At 35.8% G+C, this 8,712-nt stretch overlaps 1 non-coding gene across 1 annotated transcript; it reads left to right on the top strand.

Moving 5' to 3' along the window:
- Nucleotides 1-383: 383 nt before the first annotated feature.
- On the top strand, nt 384-487 carry LOC127742414 (small nucleolar RNA R71). Its single transcript, XR_008003647.1, has one exon. It is a non-coding gene; the product is annotated as a small nucleolar RNA R71 (small nucleolar RNA).
- Nucleotides 488-8,712: the final 8,225 nt, after the last annotated feature.

Here is an 8,712-nt window from a genome sequence, read left to right as displayed (position 1 = left end):
AATTAACCTCTACTATGGCAGGGTTCTCAAGATCATAAGCTTCTTCAGAAGCTGCCTCTTTAGTACTGTTGGATGCATGTTGCCATCCATTCAGATTTTGAGAGATCATGTTGACCTGTTGAGTCAATACTTGGTTCTGAGCCAATATGGCATTCAGAGCATCAATTTCAATAACTCCTTTCTTCTGAGGTATCCCATGATTCACAAAATTCCTCTCAGAAGTGTACATGAATTGGTTGTTTACAACCATGTCAATGAGTTCTTGAGCCTCTTCAGGCATTTTCTTTAGGTGAATAGATCCACCTGCAGAATGGTCCAATGACATTTTCGAAAATTCAGATAGACCATAATAGAATATATTTAATATGGTCCATTCTGAAAATATGTCAGATGGGCACCTTTTGGTCAGCTGCTTGTATCTTTCCCAAGCTTCATAGAGGGATTCACCATCTTTTTGTTTGAAGGTCTGAACATCCACTCTAAGCTTGCTCAGCTTTTGAGGAGGAAAGAATTTATCTAAGAAGGCAGTGACTAGCTTATCCCAGGAGTCCACGCTATCCTTGGGTTGTGAATCCAACCATATTCTAGCTCTGTCTCTTATAGCAAAAGGGAAAAGCATGAATCTGTAGACTTCAGGATCAACTCCATTCGTCTTTACAGTCTCACAGATCTGCAAGAACTCAGTTAAAAACTGATAAGGATCTTCAGATGGAAGTCCATAAAGCTTGCAGTTTTGTTGTATTAAGGCAACTAGCTGAGGTTTCAGCTCAAAGTTATTGGCTCCAATGGCAGGAATGGAGATGCTTCTTCCATCAAATTTGGACGTTGGCTTTGTGAAGTCACCAAGCATTCTCCTTGCATTATTATTATTTTCGGCTGCCATCTCCTTCTCTTGTTCGAAAATTTCTGAAAGGTTGTTTCTGGATTGTTGTAATTTAGTTTCTCTTAGTTTCCCTTTCATAGTCCTTTCAGGTTCAGGATCAATTTCAACAAGAGTGCCTTTTTCCCTGTTCCTGCTCATATGAAAGAGAAGAAAACAAGAAAAGAAGAGGAATCCTCTATGTCACAGTATAGAGATTCCTTTATGTTAGTAGAAGAAGAAAGGGGATAAGAGTGAAGAATAATGGGTTCGGATTTTTAGATGAAGAGAGGTGAAGAGAAGTGTTAGTAAATAAATAATTGAATAGAATAAGAAAAGAGATAGAGAATTTCGAAAATAATTTTGAAAAAGTGGTTAGTGATTTTCGAAAATCAGAGATAAGATATAATTGAAATTAAAATTTAAAACAATTAAAAAGAATTTTTGAAAAAGAGAGAAGTATTTTCGAAAATTAGAGAGGGATAGGTAGTTAGTTGGTTTTGAAAAAGATAGGAAACAAACAAAAAGTTAGTAAGTTGATTGAAAAAGATATTAAAATCAAATTTGAAAAAGATAAGAAGATAAGAAGTTAGATAAGATATTTTGAAATCAAAATTTGAAAAAGATAAAATTTTTTTGAAAAAGATAAGATAAAAGATAAAAAGATTTAATTCAAAAATTTGAAATTACTTACTTCACTAACAAGAAACTACAAGATAAGATTCTAGAACTTAAAGATTGAACCTTTCTTAACAAGAAAGTAACAAACTTCAAATTTTTGAATCAATCACATTATAGAAGAATTCAAACTTAGAAAGATAGAGTTCGAATTGTGCATGTTAGTCCATAAATAGAAGGATGTGAGAAGAGGGAAAGAATTTTCGAAAATAAGTTAAAATATTTTGAAAAAGAATTTTGAAATTTTCAAGAAATAGAAAAAAAAATGAAAAAGATATAACTTTTGAAAAAGATTTTTAAAATTGAAATTTTGACTTGACTTGTAAGAAACAACTAATTTTTAAAAATTTTTGACCAAGTCAACCCAAAATTTCGAAAATTTAGAGGGAAATAAGGAAAAGATATTTTTTTGATTTTTGAATATTTTAATTATGAGAGAGAAAAACAAAAACATGATCCAAAACATGAAAATTTTGGATCAAAACACATGATGCATGCAAGAACACTATGAATGTCAAGATGAACACCAAGAACACTTTGAAGATCATGATGAACATCAAGAACATAATTTTGAAAAAAATTTTGATGCAAAGAAAACATGCAAGACACCAAACTTAGAAATCTTTAATGCATAGACTCTAACAAACGAAAAATGCACATGAAAAACAACAAACAACACAACAAGAAATCATCAAGATCAAACAAGAAGACTTGTCAAGAACAACTTGAAGATCATGAAGAACACTATGAATGCATGAGATTTTCGAAAAATGCAAGAAAAATTTTTAAAGCATGCAATTGACACCAAACTTAAAAGTTGACTCAAGACTCAAACAAGAAACACAAAGTATTTTTTTATATTTCTTTTTTATGATTTTATTAATTTTTTTTGGATTATTATTAATTTTTTTTCGAAAATATTTTTGGAAAAATGAAAAAGAAAAATTTTGAAAAAGTTTTTGAAAAGAAAATTACCTAATCTGAGCAACAAGATGAACCGTCAGTTGTCTATATTCGAACAATCCCCGGCAACGGCGCCAAAAACTTGGTGGACGAAATTGTGATAAAAGAGTTTCAGGCACTGTTAGAGAAGCTCACAACTCCGTTCAACTTAACCAGCAACTGTACTGGGTCATCCAAGTAATACCTTACGTGAGTAAGGGTCGATCCCACAGAGATTGTTGGTATGAAGCAAGCTATGGTCACCTTGTAAATCTCAGTTAGGCAGATTAAATGGTTACGGGTTTCGAAAATTAATAATAAATAGAAAATAAAAAGGGATAGAAATACTTATGTAAATCAATAGTGGGAATTTCAGATAGGCGTGTGGAGATGCTAGAATCCTTTCGAATCTCTACTTTCTTATTGCTTTCATCTAATCCTTCTTACTCCTTTCCATGGCAAGCTGTATGTAGGGCATCACCATTGTCAATGGCTACATCTCATCCTCTCAGTGAAAATGGTCCTATGCTCTGTCACAGCACGGCTAATCAGCTGTTGGTTCTCAATCAGGTTGGAATAAGATCCATTGATCCTTTTGCGTTTGTCATCACGCCCAGCAATCGCGAGTTTGAAGCTCGTCACAGTCATCCAATACCGGAATCCTACTCGGAATACCACAGACAAGGTTAGACTTTCCGGATTCTCGGGATCCTACTCGGAATACCACAGACAAGGTTAGACTTTCCAGATCCCCATGAATACCACCATCTATCTAGCTTATACCACGAAGATTCTGTTGGGAAATCTAAGAGATATGCGCCCGGCCTAGAGTAGAACGGAAGTGGTTGTCAATCACGCGCGTTCATAGGTGAGAATGATGATGAGTGTCACGGATCATCACATTCATCAAAGTGTTGTGCAACGTATATCATGGAATAAGAATAAAAGAGAATTGAATAGAAAGTAATAATAATTGTATTGAAACTTGAGGTACAGCAGAGCTCCACACCCTTAATCTATGGTGTGCAGAAACTCCACCGTTGAAAATACATAAGTGAAAGGTTCAGGCATGGCCGAATGGCCAGCCCCCATGAAGGTGATCAAAAGACCGAATGGTCAAGAGATGACTAATACACTAGTAAAAAGTCTTATTTATACTAAATTAGCTACTAGGGTTTACATGAGTAAGTAATTGATGCATAAATCCACTTTCGGGGCCCACTTGGTGTATGTTTGGGCTGAGCTTGATCTATCCACGAGCTGAGGCTTTTCTTGGAGTTGAACGCCGAGTTATAACGTGTTTTGGGCGTTCAACTCCGGATCATGACGTGTTTCTGGCGTTTAACTCCAGACAGCAGCATGTACTTGGCGTTCAACGCCAAGTTACGTCGTCAATTTCCGATTAAAGTATGGACTATTATATATTGCTGGAAATATCTGGATGTCTACTTTCCACCGCCGTTGAGAGTACGCCATTTGGAGTTCTTAAACCCCTGAAAATCCATTTTGAGTGCAGGGAGGTCAGATTCCAACAGCATCAGCAATCCTTTTGTCAGCCTTTTTCAGAGTTTTGCTCAAGTCCCTCAATTTCAGCAAAAAATTACCTGAAATCACAGAAAAACACACAAACTCATAGTAAAGTCCAGAAATGTGAATTTAACATAAAAACTAATGAAAATATCCCTAAAAGTAGCTTGAACTTACTAAAAACTACCTAAAAACAATGCCAAAAAGCGTATAAATTATCCGCTCATCAGGAATCTTGAACTAGCGTGGCACGCCTAGGGTCTGGCGTGCCATGTGCTTGTAGTGTGCTTGGCTAAGCTTTCTGGAAAGTTACATTAGCATGGCACACCCAGGGTCTGGCGTGCCACGCCCCTTTGTGAGTGAGTGGTCCTTCTGTTTGGCGTGCCACGCCACGAACTCAAGTGGCACGCCCCAATGATGCTTTGGCCTCTGAATGACACTGGCATGGCATGCCTGGTTGCTCTAGTGGCACGCCTAAGTGAAGAATAGTAATTGGCGTGCCACGCCTTTGATACCAAGTGGCACGCCCCATGTAATTGGCCTCTTCCACTCACTCTGGAAACTTATACCAGCGTGTCACACCTAAAGGTTGGTGTGCCACGCCCATGATCTTGTCTCGCTCCAGTAAGTGGTGTGCCACGCCTTGGCCTTCAAGTTGCACGCCAAAGTGACTTTTTAGAACTGGCGTGCCACGCCTTCAACACCAAGTGGCACGTCCAAGTGAGGTTGAGAGGTTGGCGTGCCACGCCATGCTGCTCAAGTGGCACGCCCATGCTTCAATTGCCTTTAGCCCCTTCTCTGGATCATTGTACCAGCGTGCCATGCCAGGTTGCTCAAGTGGCACACCCATGTATTTGTGCATTCTTCAAGCTTGGTGTGCCATGCCTAGGTCTTCAAGTGGCACGCCACAGTGACTTTTTGAAGTTGGCGTGTGATGAGCGGATAATTTATAAGCTTTTTGGCATTGTTTTTAGGTTGTTTTTAGTAGGATCTAGCTACTTTTAGGGATGTTTTCATTAGTTTTTATGTAAAATTCACATTTCTGGACTTTACTATGAGTTTGTGTGTTTTTCTGTGATTTCAGGTATTTTCTGGCTGAAATTGAGGGACCTGAGCAAAACTCTGATAAGAAGGCTGACAAAGGACTACTAATGCTATTGGATTCTAACCTCCCTGCACTCGAAATGGATTTTCGGGAGCTACAGAAATCCAAATGGCGCGCTCTCAACGACGTTGGAAAGTAGACATCCAGAGCTTTCCAGCAATATATAATAGTTCATACTTTATTCAAGATTTGATGACGTAAACTGGCACTCAACGCCATTTCTATGCTGCATTATGGAGTCAAACGCCAGAAACACGTCACGAACCAGAGTTGAACGCCAAAAACACGTTACAACTTGGCGTTCAACTCCAAGATAAGCCTCAGCTCGTGTAAAGATCAAGCTCAGCCCAAGTGCACACCAAGTGGGCCCCGGAAGTGGATTTATGCATCAATTACTTACTTCTGTAAACCCTAGTAGCTAGTTTAGTATAAATAGAACTTTTTACTAGTGTATTAGACGTCTTGGACTATCTAGTTCTTTTGACCATTTGGTCTTTCCTGAGGGTTGGCCATTCGGCCATGCCTGGACCTTCATCACTTATGTATTTTTAACGGTGGAGTTTCTACACACCATAGATTAAGGGTGTGGAGCTCTGCTGTACCTCAAGTTTCAAAGCAATTACTACTATTTTCTATTCAATTCCGCTTGTTCTTATTCTAAGATATTTGTTGCACTTCAACATGATGAATGTGATGATCTGTAACACTCATCATCATTCTCACCTATGAACGCGTGACTGACAACCACTTCCGTTCTACCTCAAACCGGGCGCATATCTCTTGGATTCCTTAATCAGAATCTCCGTGGTATAAGCTAGATTGATGGCGGCATTCATGAGAATCCGGAAAGTCTAAACCTTGTCTGTGGTATTCCGAGTAGGATTCATGAATTGAATGACTGTGACGAGCTTCAAACTTGCGATTGTTGGGCGTGATGACAAACGCAAAAGAATCAAGGGATTCTATTCCAACATGATCGAGAACCCATGGAAAGGAATAAGAAGGATTGAAGGAAGGCAGTAGGAAAGTAGAGATCCAACAGGGACAAGCATCTCTAGACACTTATCTGAAATTTCCACCATTGGATTACATGGTAACTCTATCTTTATTTTCTGCTTTATTTACTATTGAAAAACTTCATAACATTTATTATCCGCCTAACTGAGATTTACAATTTGACCATAGCTTGCTTCATACCAATAATCTCCATGGGATCGACCCTTACTCACGTAAGGTATTACTTGGACGACCCAGTGCACTTGCTAGTTAGTTGTGCGGAGTTGTGACTAAGTGTGATTCATGTTTGAGAGCGCTACCAAGTTATTGGAGCCATTGTTGATGATCACAATTTCGTGCATCAAGTTTTTGGCGCCGTTGTCGGGGATTGTTCGAGTATGGATAATTGACAGTTCATCTTGTTGCTCAGATTAGGTAATTTTCTTTTTTTATTTTCTTTTCAAAAAGTTTTCAAAAACATTTTTTAAAAAAATCTTCTCTTTGTTTTCGAAAAATTATTCAAAATTTTTAAGAATGAATTCTAGTGTTTCATAAAGTACGTTGTAGCTTGGCTGGCTGTAAAGCCATGTCTAATTCCTGTGGTTTTGATTGAGGACTATGAATTCATTACTTCATTTTTCCAAAATATGTTTTTGAAAAATTTATTAAGAAAATCCAAAAAAATCATAAAATCATAAAAACCAAAAATATTTTGTGTTTCTTGTTTGAGTCTTGAGTCAATTTATAAGTTTGGTATCTATTGCATGTTCATCTTATTCTTCCATTTTTTTTTTGAAAATTCATGCATTCATAGTGTTCTTCATGATCTTCAAGCTGTTCTTGGTAAGTCTTCTTGTTTGATCTTGATGTTTTCTTGTTTTGTGTCTTTAATTGTTTTTCATATGCATTTTTTCATTCATAGTGTCCATGCATTAAAAAATTCTAAGTTTGGTGTCTTGCATGTTTTCTTTGCATAAAAATTTTTTCAAAAATATGTTCTTGATGTTCATCATGATCTTCAAAGTGTTCTTGATGTTCATCTTGACATTCATAGTGTTCTTGCATGCATCATGTGTTTTGATCCAAAATTTTCATGTTTTGGGTCATTTTTGTGTTTTTCTCTCTCATCATTAAAAATTCAAAAATAAAAAATTATCTTTTCCTTTTTTTCTCATAAATTTCGAAAATTTGAGTTGAATTAGTCAAAAAATTTTTAAAAAAAGTTGTTTCTTATGAGTCAAGTCAAATTTTCAATTTTAAAAATCTTATCTTTACAAAAACTTTTTCAAAAATCAAATCTTTTTCATTTTTTATTTATTTTCAAAAATTTTAAAATTATTTTTCAAAAATCTTTTTCTTAATATTATTTCATGATTTTCAAAAATTACACGAACAATTAATGTGATTGATTCAAAAATTTGAAGTTTGTTACTTTCTTGTTAAGAAAGGTTGAATCTTTAAATTCTAGAATCATATCTTTTAGTTTCTTGTTAGTCAAGTAATCAATTTTAATTTTTAAAATTAAATCTTTTTCAACCATATCTTTTTAATCATATCTTTATATCATATCTTTTTCAAAAATTTGATTTCAAAATATCTTATCTAACTTCTTATCTTCTTATCTTTTCAAATTTGATTTTAATATCTTTTTCAACTAACTAATTAATTTTTTGTTTGTTTCTTATCTTTTTCAAAACCACCTAACTACTTTTCCCTCTCTAATTTTTGAAAATATCTCATCCCTTTTTCAAAATTCTTTTTAAATTAACTAATTATTTTAAATTTTAATTTTAATTCTATCTCACCTTTAATTTTCGAAAATCGTTAACTGCTTTTCAAAATTAATTTTCGAATTCTCTCTCTCTCTCATCTTCTTCTATTTATTTATTTATTTACTAACACTTCTCTTCACCTCTCTTCATCTCAAATCACTGCCCCTACCTTTACCCTTTATTCAGACTATTCATTTTTCTTCACTCTTATTCCCTTTCTTCTACTAATAATAAGGAACCTCTTTATTGTGACATAGACGATTCCTCTTCCTTTTTTCTATTCTCTTCTTTCTCATATGAGCAGGAACAAGGAGAAAGGCATTCTTGTTGAAGCTGATCCAAAACCTGAAAGGACTCTGAAGAGGAAACTAAAAGAAGCTAAATTACAACAATCCAGAGACAACCTTACTGAAATTTTCGAACAAGAGAAGGAGATGGCAGCCAAACCCAACAACAATAATGCAAGGAGGATGCTTGGTGATTATACTACACCTACTTCCAAGTTTGATGGAAGAAGCATCTCAATTCCTGCCATTGGAGCAAACAATTTTGAGCTAAATCCTCAATTAGTTGCTCTAATGTAACAAAGCTGCAAGTTTTATGGACTTCCATCAGAAGATCCCTACTAGTTCTTAACTGAGTTCTTGCAGATCTGTGAGACTGTTAAGACTAATGGAGTAGATCCTGAAGTCTATAGGCTCATGCTTTTCTCTTTTGCTGTAAGAGACAGAGCTAGAGCATGGTTGGACTCTCAACCTAAAGATAGCCTGGACTCTTGGGATAAGCTGGTCACGGCCTTCTTGGCTAAGTTCTTTCCTCCTCAAAAGCTGAGC

The sequence above is a fragment of the Arachis duranensis genome, chromosome 1, assembly GCF_000817695.3.
Source record: "Arachis duranensis cultivar V14167 chromosome 1, aradu.V14167.gnm2.J7QH, whole genome shotgun sequence".
NCBI classification, from domain to species: Eukaryota; Viridiplantae; Streptophyta; class Magnoliopsida; order Fabales; family Fabaceae; genus Arachis; species Arachis duranensis.
This window is presented reverse-complemented; position numbering and strand designations above follow the sequence as displayed.